General features: G+C 38.2%; 1 long non-coding RNA gene across 1 annotated transcript in view; it reads right to left on the bottom strand.

The window, feature by feature from the left end:
• LOC103149640 (uncharacterized) overlaps positions 1–14,239 on the bottom strand; it is a 37,298-nt gene extending 23,059 nt beyond the window's left edge. Inside the window, exon 1 of the long non-coding RNA XR_477487.2 lies at positions 14,010–14,239. This is a non-coding gene — a long non-coding RNA (uncharacterized LOC103149640). The remainder of the gene's footprint in view (positions 1–14,009) is intronic.
• Positions 14,240–15,974: the final 1,735 nt, after the last annotated feature.

Here is a 15,974-nt window from a genome sequence, read left to right as displayed (position 1 = left end):
TATATATATATAAGTTTTCAGTTTTGTGCACATGGAGCAAGATTTTTGTGAAACTTAAAGTTCTTCTGTATTAAGACAACAAAAACATAAATTCTGTAAGAAAATGCTGAAAACAAGATATAATGGCTCGATATTCTGGTTGTCTTCAGATAAATGTTTAGTTCTTTGTCTTATGATTAATGAAATTGTGACTAAGATAAAAAATGTTGGCCATGTTGCATTCAATATTAGAACTATTTTTATCTATACTCAGAATAAAATGTGCAGCAAAGACAGTTTTTTTTTTTTTTTGCTTCTGAAGCAGTTTTTGAGAGCCAAGGTTGTTAAATTGTGTGAAGTGACCTCTCTCTAAATAAGTATTTTTTTTAAATAGCTATAGGAAGATTTAATGACGAAGAATATTTTTTTATTGCCAGTCCTTTTAAAAAAAATAAATAAATAAAATAAAATAAAAACCTCCAGCCCGGCTAAATTAATTAAAGAATAGGGTTTCTTTTCATCATGCAACAAGACAAATTGTTTCAAAGAATAAGAGAGGATTTGAAAAATAAAAAAAATGAAGAAATGGACACTGCCCAAAGGCAAGGAAAGGCAAGGAAAGGCAAGCTGCGGCTCAACAGGCAGAGGATGCAAAAATGTTGAGATTGATTATTATCGCTCAAATTACAAAATAAAAGGGAACCGACTTTTTACTTTCTCAGTATTAAACTCATCCATCCTTTGCAAAGAGACCAAAGGAAGGAGGAATAAGGAGCAGACCTGCAGTATGTGCATCTGTGGAGCGGTCATATTTCACCTGTAGCCAACAGAGACCCTGACTTGCATAATGTAATGGGAACATAAAGCCTCATTTATGACCAGCTGAGCCAATAAATCCTGATCAGTTCTGACCTCTCAGCACTTCCTCACTCCTGTTGTCATCTTTGCTGGAGCAAGCAACAAATGACTGAAATCTCCACATCCCTGGAAAAGATTGACTCTGTCTTTGCTTCTGGAAACAGGTTTTGTGAGGTTTAGCAGCTGTTGCCAAGGCAGATTTGGCATAAATTTGCAACTGTCTGTATTTACTTATCAAGTGCGGAGCTAAATCTGTGCCTGAAAGGTGTGGACACAGTGCTCCTTGCACTTTCAGTGTTGCATGCTTATTTATAGGAGTTTCCCTTTGAGAGTGTAAAATATGGGAAGGAGAATATTTAAATGAATCACGCCAACTTGTTTACTAGGCTTTGCGCCTTGCACATTGCCAACTGTGCCATTATTTACTGCCAAAAACCATGTTTTAGCTATTGTGTCTAATGTGATGCTTTGGGGGAGATGCGCAGATGTTCCCAACAATAAAAAGAGAAGAGAATTAGCAAAGTAAAAATGTTTCTTTTCAAATAAATTTAGTTGGAATTCCAGAAAAAGTTACTCAGCCAAATCTGAGTCGAGCTGTGGATTTTTAATTCTTCTCTCTAAGCCAATACTTGTATCTCCTCTCACTGCAATTAGAGCAACAAGATCTTTTGTGTTCTGTCTCGGCTGAACATCTAAGAAACCACTATATTTATGGCTCACTTGAGTAGGTTTGAACGGATAACATTGAACAGATAATGTCTGCGAACAACAATTTCCAAATTTTGCTAATTAGATTTGGGTAAAAAATTTTTACTAAATCATTTTAACATGTGAAAATACTTTGGACTACATTGTGCCGTTGCAGCTTTTGCTCAATATTTAATGCTGCCAGACCCAGTCAGGAAATAGTTATTATGACTAGAGTGACAGCATGGTGATATTTCTGGAATATAGAGAAGTCACCATTTGTCTAGATATTTAAAAATAAATCAAAGCTGTTCAGTCCAATATATTCTTGGTTGACAAATGTTGTATGACTCACATCACACATCTCTTATGTCTCATAAAGTTTGCCTCTGATTACTGCTTTGGGAAGTTTCCTCACCATGACACCCAACTTGTGAGGGAGGAGAAACTGCAAATAATGTCCATCAATAAGGTTCCTTGAGATCTAGTTGTAAAGGCAGTGTTGAGGTCAGCACTTAGGTCTCCCAGACTCTGGTTTGAATATCAATGGATAGATATTCTCCTTGTGGAAGTGTGGGATTTATTTTGGTACTCCAATCCAAAAATATTGATCTTAGGTTATGAACCGACTTTAAGAGTAGGTATATGTCCTGCATATATTAAATAGTAAATTTACAGTATCACCTTGTTTAAAACCCCTTAAGCCCAACGATCCCTCGTGGTGGATCTGTTTTTGCTTGTTTTTTTCTTTTTTCTTTTTCCGTCCGCTAAAGAGGGCTTTCATCATTCGAAAACTATCCCGCATACAAGTTTTGCCCAACATGTTATGGTTTTACAGCTATTCCAAAACAGCTGACGAGATTGAAAGGTCCTCGGAAATTTCGTAGTTTTCAAAAAACTCTCTTCGAAAACAACCCTTTTAGATGAGCAGAGCTCCATTGACAGGCATCACATGACAGGAAAGGGAGTGACCTGTGACGATATCATATGATCGGCTATGTAAATTTACTACCGGGTCAGAATTTTTCCTGCGTAATAGGACCCCCTCTCGTGCGCTCTCCGTGCGCTCTACACGTGGTCTCCACACGCAGACTTGTTTCATGAATACGGACTGCAAATGTAGCGAGTTTTACCTTTCACGTACCTTCGTGTCAGGGGTGGGGGGATTTAGAGCGAACGTATGTTGTACACGTTTCCACCTGAGAAATGTAAAGCGTGTACTCCATAGGTGTGCTCTTTCAACTTCCTTCACCGAAGGAAGTGACGTGAGGAAGTTCACGTCACTTCCTCCGGGGGGTGAGGAGGTGCGCCGATTTTTGTGTTCGCATCCACCTGAATAATATGTAGTTGCGACGGTGATGTGTAAGTTTTTTTCCCCGCAACTTCACACGAAAAATTCGATGTTTTGGTTTTATTAATTAATTAATTAATTAATTAATTTAAAACACTCATAATTTTCTATTTATTTAAAACACTCAATTATTTTATTACTATTATTATTCTTTGTTTGCTATACTTCAAAATGTTATTTTTTACTGTTTTACTGCGTTTCAATAAAAGTTTTCCAGTTGGAGTAAAAGTAATAGTATTCAGTTCATTATTATATATATATTATACTGTGCACAATGGTACATTTTGCATATAAATGGGGTAAATGTCATGACCAATGGTTATATTATGTGTACTAAGTGTCATTCAATGGTAATCAGCGATTTAATTTAAAGAAATTCCCAGTATTGATGTGAAAAACACATTTGGCACAGTTTGGAGACATTTTTGGATAAATGTCTCCAAATGACCTCTCCGCCTGGGACATTTCTCAGTAAAACATTTATAAAAACTATATTTTTCAACTGACTGAGTCCAAATTTGATGAACTTTTACCCAACATGTAGATTTAAAAGTCTAAACTGCATTTTTGTGTGAAAAATAATATTTTAGTAATGTTTTCCAATATTTATTTATAACAACATTTTGGTGAGGTTATAAAAATCCTAAATTCATTGTATTTAATTCAGGCAGGGTAACAGCTACAATAGTACTGACACCAGGAAACCATTCTTTGATGTCTTACCTTTACAGAGGTACCAAAAGTTTCCACTTTAATCTGATAACTTTGGCATTTTCTTTGCCTGCGGCCATTTACCTTTCCACCCTTATGGCTTAAAGGGTTAACAATTATACCTGGGATAATAGCTGTTAACCTATTTTAACATTGATACCCATGGGTTAAAAAAAAAAAAAAAAGAAGAGCAAATGTAGAGTTCATCAAATTAAATCTGATGACTATTAGCATAAGCCGGTAAAACGTAGGCACTTCATTAGCAAAGTGTTTCTTTGTTAGCGACCACACAGCTCCTGGAACACAGCTGTGGTCATTAGTTTTAAATGAGCTGCTTGTGTCTTGTGTTCACAATCAGATCCGGACACTCCCACCGGTACCATTTCTGAACTGCAACCAGATGCTAAACTGCCCCTGATAGTACGCAACTCCCCCCCTCCATCCCCCAAGTATTCCCATCTCAAATCCATCCGTGCGTTCGGCAACACCGGTACAAAAAGGAGACGCTAGATATTCTCCATCTGGAATACTGGTAATGGCATTTTCCGAGGATATGTAATTGCTTGTATCTGTGTGCCTTCACACAAACCATTTCCTCAAGCACAATGGCTCTGTCATAATTGTTTTCAATTAAAACGTAGCGTGCTGCAGCTGCTGTTCAGGGGTAAAGGCTAGCAGAAGGTGGAAACTTTGGCAGCCGCGGTTATGATTGGAAGGAGAGCCACAGTTGAAGGAGTGATGAAGCAGTAGCTTTGTGGGATCCATCTTTTAACAACAGCTTGGGGTGTTATATAAGGAGAAATGCAACTGGGGCTGGTGGAGAAAGAACAACCGATGACTCCTGATGATAAATATAACAGGGAAGCAATAAGTGGCAGATTCTTGCCATGGAGTTTATGCCTAATTATATTTTTGCCTCTTGTTTTTTTTATTTTTTTTTATTTCATCATCTCATCTTTCGTCAGTAAAGCTATTACGTGCGGTAACGTGTGAGGAATTTTGTCAGTGTCAGTTGTGCCCTTTATGTCATTTTCCTGATCTGTAACCTAGCTTCTGTGTGCTGGCCCAGATTCTAGCCCACTTATGGCACTTTTCTGCTGAACTCAATGAAACTTCAAGCCAACTGTACCACAATTTGGCTCTGTTGTGTCTGCATAGCTATGAGGAAATGCCCCAACTAACAGGTGAGGAGACTTGCGTATAAAATTAGGCCAGGCTGTGTATGTCAGGACGGGGCTGCTTGGCCTCCAGAGGGCTGTTTGAAAGAAGAGGAGGAAGAAGAAGAAGAAAACAGCCATTCTTGCTTCATTCTCTTCCCTGTCTGCTTCAAAAGGACACTGCAGCTGTCTAATGACAGAGATAAATAAGAAGTGGGAGAGAAGGGCACAACTGAGACACAGGGAGGTGAGAGATGCCCAAAGACGAAAGGAGGAGATGGAACCAAGAGTTGTAAAAAGGGAGATTTTTTTTTAGCAAGGTATACAAGAGGAAAAAATAATTCACAGATGTGGGCAAAGACACAAGGAGTGGTAATGAATGCCATTTTAATGAAGTACTCTCTCTCCCTCCTTTCTCCTCTGCCTCTGATCTGTCTTTTCTTTCTGTCCCCTCTTTTTCTTTTGTGTCTTCCCTCCCTTTTCTATAACGCAGGAAGACCCTGGGGATGGGATAGCTCATTAGTAATTTACACCCTCTCCCCACAGATGTATTTTCAATGTCTTGAATGCTGCTTAATTAAGCATCCTACAACAAAGTGCATAAAACAATTTTCTTATATGTGAATGAGAAGAGGCCTCAAAGATCCTTGCTTTGGAAGAGTCTTTTGCCCCCCACCCCCAATATTCCACTTTTTCAGACTTCTGAGCCGAGGTCAAACCTCACTGAGTCAAAGAGAGCAGACAATGGCTGTGGTCTCTTGTTTGTAGATGAGATATGGAGCTATCGCCAAAAGTGAAATTAATACAAAACAAATACGTGAGATAAGAATACCTTTGAGCACACAGCCCAGAACTGACTGTTTTATCAAAACTTTTGCAGACTGTGTGGATCACAGTCTTTGGTCCACTTTGCACAATGTGGAACAAAGTGGAAATTATGATTTTAGTTCTCCTTATTTCTAAAATTCCTTTGTCTTAACTTTTGTTTTTCACAATTATTTATTATTACTTATTTTCAAATAGTAATTTTTAACCAATATCCTTTTGCCTCTTCTGCATTTAGGTCTTATTCAAACTGTTCTGAGGCAGAAATATCCTTGGTTCGTCAGTGGGGTTTTTTTTTTGTGTTTTTTTTTTATTTTTTATAAACAACACATTGTGACCTTTCTTTTCTATAATTATTTTCTCTTCTAAATAAAACATTTGTTTGCATGGAAATGCTGGAGGAAGAAAAGCGTTTTTCCACAACACCACCCGGCACAGCTCACTTTAAATTGCCATAAATTGTTGTATTTGTTATGGCTCACACCAATGAGCATGTAATGATTTGTGCAGAACCTTCCCACCGTGGGCCAGTGACTTTATGAAGATTTCATGAGTTTAATTTCTCTTCCTGCTGTGTTGCCGCTTGCATTGGCTTGCATGCTAGTTTGAGTGTTTTTAGTTCTATAGTTTCATAATTTGTCAACAGTTTCTTGCAAAGTATAGTTTGAAGTGAAGGGCGGGAAAATGCAAAGCTGGTTAACATTCACTCCTTGAACAGCTACTCACATCACTGTTTGTGTTCAGCACAATAATCTCTGTAAAGCATGTTTACATAAGCATGTACTTCCTGGTTAGGTTTCTGTTACTGAACGAAGCTGAAATCGTTGCTCAAGTATTGAACAGTGGCTGTCACAGTGCAGCGCCATAGCAGAACTTCTGCACAGTGGCTGAAGGTGACACCAATCATTCAAATTCTGAATCAGAACAAGATGAAGTGAAAAAAAAAACTTGAAAATAGCGACTACATTACAAAACATTTCAAGTTTCCAGTCAAAGTTAGCTGAAGATGAAGAATGCTTTGGACTTGTGCCAAAAGAGCCGTAACACAACATATCAGAAGCTATCAACACTACAACGTCGGAAGAAGATAAAAACAGTTACGTGGAGAAAATCCACTACTTTCCCTGCAAACGCGACAAGTGGAGAAAGGATAGGTTTCCACCTGGGACACAGTCATGCAGCTGCAAGAGCTGCAGAGTTCACATACAACATATGGAACACTTTGTCGTGTAAGTGTGAATGCAAGTATTATGTATGTATTATTAAGTAAGAGGAAAATCTTTGAACTGATTCTGATTTCTGGTCGTGCAGCTCCAGTAATTTGTCCTTCAACATATGAAAGTATACGATAAAACAGCCAGCTAAAGATTTTGCTGAACAGCTGTAATCTTCAAGCACCTTGTATTTTCATCTCAGCAAGTTATCTACTGTCACCGAGGCCCATCTTTATGCCCATCAAAAAGCAGAATAAGAACAAAATTGATATGGTAGTCCGTCAAGCAGAAACTTAACCTAGAAATCCTAGAGCAAGAGAGCTTGGTCCAAATGAGTGTCCAGCCAGTCTTGTACCTTTCATACTTTTACCCAATGTCTTTGAAACAAAACACAGCCCCTTGCTGCTGAACATTTTATAAGGGCATTTGTAATAATCCGTTTCACAGATATTTCGTATTCACTACTGCAACCGATATGAGGTGATAGTATTATATTTCTGCAGCTAGTAATAATATTTACATCCGGGAGGACCCTCATACACATTTAGTTTTAATTAGAGTCAACAGGCCTAAAGAGTAACTGGGACCAGAATTATTTGAAATATGAAAATCATTTACAACTAAATTTAATTATGGGAGATTTGATTTTTTTAAATTATATTTGTCTCTAATTCAGGAATACCTAACTTTAATGGAAATAAATACATGTTGATTATTGAGAACATAAAATAACTGTTTTCACAAAGAGGGAAGGATAATGGCTAAAAAGGGCAAAGACATACACCAGCACAATCTATTGTTTTGCTCAAAGCATAGTTACTGTTTTGCTATTTTCAATTCAACTCCATCATTAGCTTCTATCAGAAGCTAACTGACAGCCTTTAAGTACACTTCTGAGAAAAACTGATTTAATGGACCCAAGACGTGATGTCTGAATGTCTGGATGTGGCTCGTAATGTAAAGTGCTCTGAGTGGTCAACAAGTCTAAAAGTGAGCTTTACGAATGTTTTCCTTTAGAAACGCGGCCCATTAGCAGTCGCCAGCACAACCACTTTCATTTGCAATGCTCATACTGACGATTTGAATCTCAGTAAAAATGTGACATTCCTTATTATTTTCTGAGCCATCACACACACACACACACACGCACACACGCACACACGCACACACGCACGCACACACGCAAACTGATATCAACTATTATCAAACTCTGTCTGATATTCATGTACATTCTATAAATATTAATAACACGAAGGGCATGTGTGAGAATTGGGAAATTAAATTGAAACAATCTCAATGCTGGCAGGAGATAGAGATGTAAAGGTGTAAAGTGTGTAAAGGATGCATGTTTGCATGTGGAAGCCAGAGGGATCTGTTGACATCCTTGTGCTCACATTCATACTATTTTTAGGTCAACTGCATCATAGCGTCCTACTTAGATGCTTTCTCTAGTTTACACTTCAGCCAAATCAAACAGCTATAATGAACTGATTTGTCAGCTGTCTATTCAAAATAGAAGAGGAGGAGCGGTCCAAACAACTGCTCATCAAGGAAGCAACTGTGTTTTGTGGGACCACAGGGTCCTTGAGTGAAACGTTTTCCAGCGTCTGGTGCCTCACATGGTTTTCCTCCACGGATTTCTACATACACTCACCCCCAAAGTTATTGGATTCACCTGTTCAATTGCATGTTGACGTGAATAGTGAATCAATGAATCAATGAATCAATGAATCAATGAATCATATGGCACCAGTAAGGGGAGTTTGTCAAAGTATCAATGCATAGATTGGTTTAGCATGATAGAAGGCCAACAGAAACCCAAAAAACACTCATTACAACCAATGTGTACCGGATTGGAGCTTTCATTGCAGAACACATCAAACCTTGTAATAGATGAGCTACAGCAGCAGAACACCACACAAGAAACCGAGGGGAGTAACAGAACCTCATCAAAACTGGACGAGAACATGGTAGAAAAACAAACCGTTCATGGGTCTCTGAGGAATGTTCCCAACACTTGATTGAATCTGTGCTACAGCTAATTAAGGCATAAAATTGGGTCCAACACGAAACGAGCAAATGTTGGTACCTAATCATGGGTCTGTTCAGTCTATAGCAGACTGAACAAAGCTGTTTATCACAAAGATTGCACGGTCATTCAAACATTCAAAAACACTTGGAAGCATAAACTGGACCTTAGAATGCCAGTGACCACGTAACATATGGCAAAATCTGAGTCAGAGCCATACATGGAGAACATGGTTTTCTGTACAAATATGAAGTAAAAAAAATGAGAAAAAAGATCCAAATACATAATCCGATCGTCAATAATGAAGTATGGTGAAATAGGATAAAGTTTTTTTTCAGAAAGGAAGTTATTATTTGGTTTAGAAAATCAGTTAAACAGCTACATCATTAGCTCGATTGCAGCCTGCTGGCCAGCCAGTCAGCTGGCTACTGTGATGTCCGAACACACAAGGGGACTTTTTGGGATGCGTGGAATACAGGTCAAGACCTGATGAAGATGTAAATATAAAACATGTGGATGTGGCAATATGTTTACGTTGGGAAATATATGTTGGTCAGAGACCTAGAAAATGGACACTCTCTGGAGATCGGCCGGACGTCTCGATGATCGAGCCAAGGTTTCCTCGTGATTCAGTTGTGCTGACTTAGGCTGCAGTCTGCAATACAATCTTGGCTGTTCAACCAAAGTCCAGCCTTCAGGGGTTTTAGTCCTGAAGCGTCACCACATCAGCATCTTGAATACACCACACTACCTACCCAGGTAAAGAAATAGATGGATGGGCAAACAGAAAAACGGATGGATAGAAAAAGAGAGTAAGGACCGTAAATGACACGGGGCTCAGCTGGAGGATTGAGGGAGCAGCTGACTTGAGTGTGCCTGGGTGCAGGAAGGCAGCAGATGAGCAAGGAGGGCAGGACATGAGATACCTCTGGCACCAAGCTCAGTTATGAGGAAAAAGGAAAACAAAAACATATGCTATGTGTGCACTTTGTCCAGAAGCTTGTTGTTATATAACTGTAGCATGCGTGTGTGTGTGTGCGTGTGTGTGTGAGTGTGAAAAAACGGCAAATTCTGGCTGTTATGTATTGGCATTTCTTGTCCAGCTAAACCAGTTTTGTCTCGCACACTGATAAATTGTTGTTTTTTTGTTGTTTTTTTTTAAAAAAAGAAGAAGATAAAAGTGTTTCCTCTATGCTATCTGTTCTACATTAAGATCATTGCAGGCCACCAAATGTGGGGACGTTGAGCAAACACTGCGTCACTTTACACAGATGTTTCAAAAAGTCACGCTGATGGATAGAGGCACCTCCTAATCTCCTACAACCATCTGTAACCTGTGCTGGCGGCTGCTGCGATGGTAAATCACTGTAACTGCGAACGTGTTGGTTGCAGACTGGAGCAAGCCCGGGACTCGGCAGCGCAATGACATTAGAAAACGTTTACACAAGAATAAAACCAGGATTATTGACTCTATCATTTCCATTTATCATACCGTGCCTTGCCGTGCCATTTAAACGCATTACACCTGTTGGCACACAGATGATTTGAATCTTGTTTTATGATGATACATGTAATATATCAAAGTGACAACAAATTCTGAATGGCTGGATGCAGTAGCACAAGAACGTAGGGTGGAATGAGATCTTCACGGTGTAACAACCATGAGTAAAAACGCCACTTTGTCATGATTATTATGTTTAAATGTAAAACAAAAATGCACAACATGATTTAACTCAAAATAGAGGGTAACAGTTAATAATTTTGAAGCTAAAAAAATGTTATTATAGTTATGTTGTCATCCATATAATGTATTTATTATTTTATTAATTAACACATAGACTTTGACTGAAATAATAATAATAATAATATCAACATTTGCTGGTTCATTAGTTGCCCTCTGTGTTGAGGTAATAGTGTACTTTTTGTGGCTTGACTACAGAGTTCAACTAGTGTTACCTAGTGAGAGCGATAGGTGGCGCTCCTTTAGCTTCCACACCGTGTCTGCCCATCTTTTCCACAATGTGAAATATTTCCATTTTGCAGGATGTACACTTTCTATGGCATTTTCGTAATTTTACACTGTAAGATGACGTAATGGAAAAATTTGATCTCACATCTTCCATATTTTTTTATATTGATAACTGGACAATGTCAAAGAAGGAGGTTATCAAGTAAACCTATTAAATTAGAGTTTACCTCCAAATATCACAAACGTTGTGTTTTAGTCATTAAGTTAACAATGGCTTAAAATCAGGACTAGGTAAGGAGCTCACTTAGAATAATATTTTAAAATGGTCTAGGTGTCCATTACCTTTTGTAATAACCAAACTAAAAGATCTGTTTCAACATTAGTACCTGCAAAAATTTCTACAGTGTTTAAGTGTCACCTGAAAATCAGCATGTTATGACAGAATCTGCATCTTTGGTCTTCTAATAATATCAATCTGGTTACTGCACAACGCCTGACTTATTTCAAATAAGATATTATATAAACTTTAGGTTATGTGCATTGTGTTTTACTTTGGTAGTTATGAAACCGGTGAAACTGAAAATGGAGATTCGATCGTAAGGTATAAAGGAGTAATCTTTTTGTCCTTTAGATGCCTGGTCTTCTATAAGCAGTGGCTGAAAGAGGACTTTAGACGTAAACAGACAGACAGACTGGCAGACAAACAGGCTGATAGATATTACATAAATTGCGCATGACCAGTCCTAAACATCTTACAGTAATGTTATGTCATTATTATCCCACTGTAAGATGATTTGACTTTTTAATATTACTCTACATGCATCTGACTAGTAGGTTACGATCCATTATAATCTCCCAACCCAGTCTCTTTTCTTAACGTAAGCACTGGCATGAAGAACAAATCGACTGATCTGTGTCTACAGATATTTCTAGTTTTTAAATGCTAATTTACCTTATTCAAAGTTACCGTTATGTGTAACAGTTGATTGCACATTCAGGAAATGTGGATATTCTGTGTTGTAGAAGCACAGCACCAAGAAGAATGTCGAATTTTAAGTTGCATCTTAAATACTGGTGTGTTTGAAAGGTGGATGAAACGCAGAAACACAGAATAAGTTTTCAACCTCAGGGTTTGATAGGAGGTTGTTTGCATCTCGTTACATTGAATTCAATGAATAAACTGACTAGAAATAGAATAGAGACACACATTTGAATTTACAAAACATGCTTTCGCCATGCATCTTTATTTGCTTTTCTAGCTCAGCAACCTCTTACATTGTCTCAGAGGTGTAGTTCTGTTGTAGCTTCAACCAGACTTACTCTGATGCATTCTCTTTTTCTCCTCTTTCATATCAAAGCAAGTCTAATGAGGCCAACAGGGGCTGTATTCTGCTTTCATTGCAAAAATAAAATATGACGTAATATCACCATTATGGAATTAATAGGAAGCAGTTTATCAGTTCTGATAAGTTTAATTATTCAATCGATACCTTTCTGGCACCTCTTCTAGTAAAGCTGCACTAAGCACCAGGGAGTTAATCTCAATAATTTCTGCCGCCTGTTTCTCGGAATGTAATCTATATAATGTTTCTTATTGACCTTGATTTCAGGAAGAACTTGAGGCAGTGGATGGGCCAGAATGGAACAAAAACACAATACATTGCATCTGTTCTGTTAATGGGAAGTGAATAAATAATTAATTGAAGCTTAAGATGGAAACAGCTTCAATACACAGATGCAATTCAATGTATTGAAACGTTGAAAGATTTATTTTATTTTTTTCAGTAATTAATCTGAAGTTGTAGAATAAGTTCATTGCATAGATTAACTACACACAGAGTGGCTATATTCCATCTGTTTCTTTCAGTAAAATGAGAAGATTTTGGCTCAGAGATGAAAACATTCAGCTTTTCAGAAAATCAAAATATTACATACTGTGAGTCCACTGTAAGTTTTCTACTTCACATCATTTGCACTCAATACTTGGTCAGGTCTCTTTTGCATTCTTCCCCCAGATCCTCAGATTTCCAGCTGACATGTAAAATTAACTTTGACCTGAATAGAGGATTTTGGACAAAGAGCAAATGTCCACATCTTCTTCTCCTTAGTCCAGATAAGACATTTCTCTAGGTCAGGAGTTGCTTAACACAAGAAATGTGACCATTTCAGCTTCAACACTGGCATTTTCTTAAGTTACCTTCAAACATTTGAGTCAGGTTTGCCATATAATCCTCTCCAGACTGCTGTTATTCCTATTGCATGAGCACTTTGTTTTCGACCACATTTTTTCCTTCCACTTAACTTTGCATTATTATGTTTGGATGCAGCACTCTGTGAAGAGTTTTGCACACCTTGTGGAGGGTAACTCTGTCTGTAGACTATAAGAAATTTCAAGTAGAAATATAATTTTAATCTATCATGTAATTAAGTTGTTTTTTTTTTTTAAGTAGATTTCCTGGTTTTTGTTAATTGTAAGCCTCTATTATCTGCAATGATATAAATAAAAATTGGAAATAAGTAATTTTATGTAAATGTATAACTTATGAGTTTCTTATTTGAACTGAATTAAATAAATACACTTTTCCAGAAAAGACGCCTTGAAGTGAAATTATTACGTAACCCTACAAATGGATCTACTATAACGTGCTTTTAAAAGTGAAGAACATCTGAAGAATAGATAAGTGAATGAATGTAAGTACCACAACAAAGGCTCAGTCTGGCCAGAGAAAGAGACTATTGTTGAGATTCCTTAAGAGAGAAATGCAAGAGCAGCAGGATTCCTAACAGTAAAATGCCAAATACCCCAAATATGGACAGTCATCTGTCAGGCTTTTAACACTTTGCAACAGCCAAAAAAAAAAAAAAAAAAAAAAAAAAAAAAAAAACACAAAAAAACAGCTGAAGCAACTGTCATGCTGTATTGACTGTGATTTCACATTGGGTTAATAATAGAAATATCAAACTACTGGCACTTTCCAGTTGTTTTCATTTGGAGATTTTCACTGCAGCTGTTTTAAGCGTGCTGGTTGAGCAGCTCTCCAGAAAAAAAAATCTCTTGATCTTGGATCGTTTGCTTTTGTTACATTTTTTTATTTAATGTTTTGTTTTGTTTTGTTTTGTTTTGTTTTGATTCCTTACTGTTTTTGCAAACAGGCCATGCATGCATGCAAATAAATAAATAAATAAATAAAAAAATTAAACAGATTTCAACTTCGATGCATTGGCTTACCTAAAGTTGTCGCTGCTTAGGAGAAGTGCAGATCTGCAGTCTCTTTATCCCCAAAAGGAAACTCTGGTCCGCCGTGGTAACAAGTGCTCGCAGAATAAAAAGAGATGTTACTAATAAGGTCTCTTTGTTAATAGACCTGCAGCGCCGGAGAGGTGAACTGAGCGCAGCTCCCACTCTGGCACGACTGTCTGCTCATCGGTGAAAATTAGTTTGCGTGCTTCTGACTGCCGCCCTCCCTCCCACTCACTCACTCTCTCTCCCTCGCTGTCTCCCACCCATGAGAAATAAATAATCTTTAATCTCTCGGTCTCTTTCCCTCTTTCCCTCCATCTCACTCTCTGCCCAGCAGGAGGGGGCATTTTTGAGTAAAATGAGCCTTTTTTTTTTCTTTAAAAAAAAAAAGTCTCATAAAGGCAACAAGAAATATTCTCCACAGAAACCTTCCATGCTTCTTTTTTTTAATAATATTTTACCACCCCCCACCCCCCAAAAAATAAAAACCTGCCTCTCCCCTGTCATGATTGTTTCTTGGGCTGTCCTGTTGGTGCAGGAGTGGTCGGGATTAAACCGTGGGATTATACCTCGGCATTCATTTCATCCCACACATGGAAGCACACTGGTGGACAATGACATCAGCCTTTGGCAGATTCAGACAAACAGACAGTTTCACGTGGGTAGAGATGGAGATGGAGAGAGAGACAAAAAAAAAACAAGGAGAAGAGAGAAACAGACGAAGGGATACGACAAAGAACTGTCCAGACCGCCAGATTATCCGGTGCTTTATGTTTTAAATTAATCCAACCAAGTTGCAACACAGAAAAGGTCAGCGGGGTGAGAGACTTCTTTGGTGAATTGAACAATTATTGTATCTAGACGCAGCGTGGCATCGCCGTGTGTGAGTTTTAATTCAGTCGATCCATACGCAAGGCCTTCATGCTGACAGATGGCCACTGTAGTGACGCAGGAACTAAATACTGGGTTTCTATTTGCCTCTGTGTTGTTCTCCCTGTGTGTATCTGTCTGTGTGCATGTGAGTGGGAAAGTCGGTTTCTTTGCTCGGTTTCATGCAGAAGCTACCAATTCATATTACTTTTCTGTTTTAGCAGCCTTCAGGTACGCGCTCACTCTGGCCCACAGTCGCTAACATTCTGTCACACTTTACAGTTTTGCCTTTTTGTCTAGGTTTCTCACAGCCTTTCTCCGCAGTTATTCACCAGAGACCTTCAGATATGTGGCCACTTGTATTTGCTGAAAAATACAGCTGAGCGAAGAAGATGGCTGTGCGGTTTGACAGATCGGGTCAGAACAGGAGGGATGAGGAAAATATCACCTGAAAGGCTGCAAGAAACCTTGGGATGACAAAAGAAATGTGGTTGGCTTTTTGTTTAGTTAGGGATTCAAGGCCATTTTCGTGTTCCTGTGAACAAACTGCTGCAGTAAGACTGAAAAAGCTCGCATTACTGCAGGTTGTCTAAGCAGAGAAAATTCAGCTTGACAACATAAAATTTTAGACAAAAGCAAGTTAAATTAGCTAAGAATAAACAGAAACAATTTGAATATTGCTTTATTGTGTATTTCATTGTGTTTTGCCATTGTTGCCCTGAAGTATGCATATCATACTGTGATATTATTATATATATTATTCAGTGGGTTATTTCATGATTATTCGTACATGTTCTTGAGCTCTTCATCCCTCCTATGCACACACTCATACACAATCTAGAGAGTCCAATTACAATTGCATTCATGCTTCTAGTCTGTGAAAGAAGAGCCAGAGTATCCAGAGAAATTCCTTGCATGCACAAGGAGAACATACAAACTCCATTCAGCAAGACACCAGGTTGGGATTCAAACCCAAGATCTTCTTTATGCAACTGCACAGTGCCAACAAGTGCACCATCGTGCAGCTCGGGTAGTTTTTATATTTATTTCTGGATGGATGGATGGATGGATGGATGGATGGAT

Source organism: Poecilia formosa, unplaced genomic scaffold (assembly GCF_000485575.1).
Source record: "Poecilia formosa unplaced genomic scaffold, Poecilia_formosa-5.1.2 Scaffold232, whole genome shotgun sequence".
NCBI lineage: Eukaryota > Metazoa > Chordata > Actinopteri > Cyprinodontiformes > Poeciliidae > Poecilia > Poecilia formosa.
The sequence above is the reverse complement of the archived record's forward strand: the minus strand, read 5'-3'. Positions and strand labels throughout refer to the sequence as shown.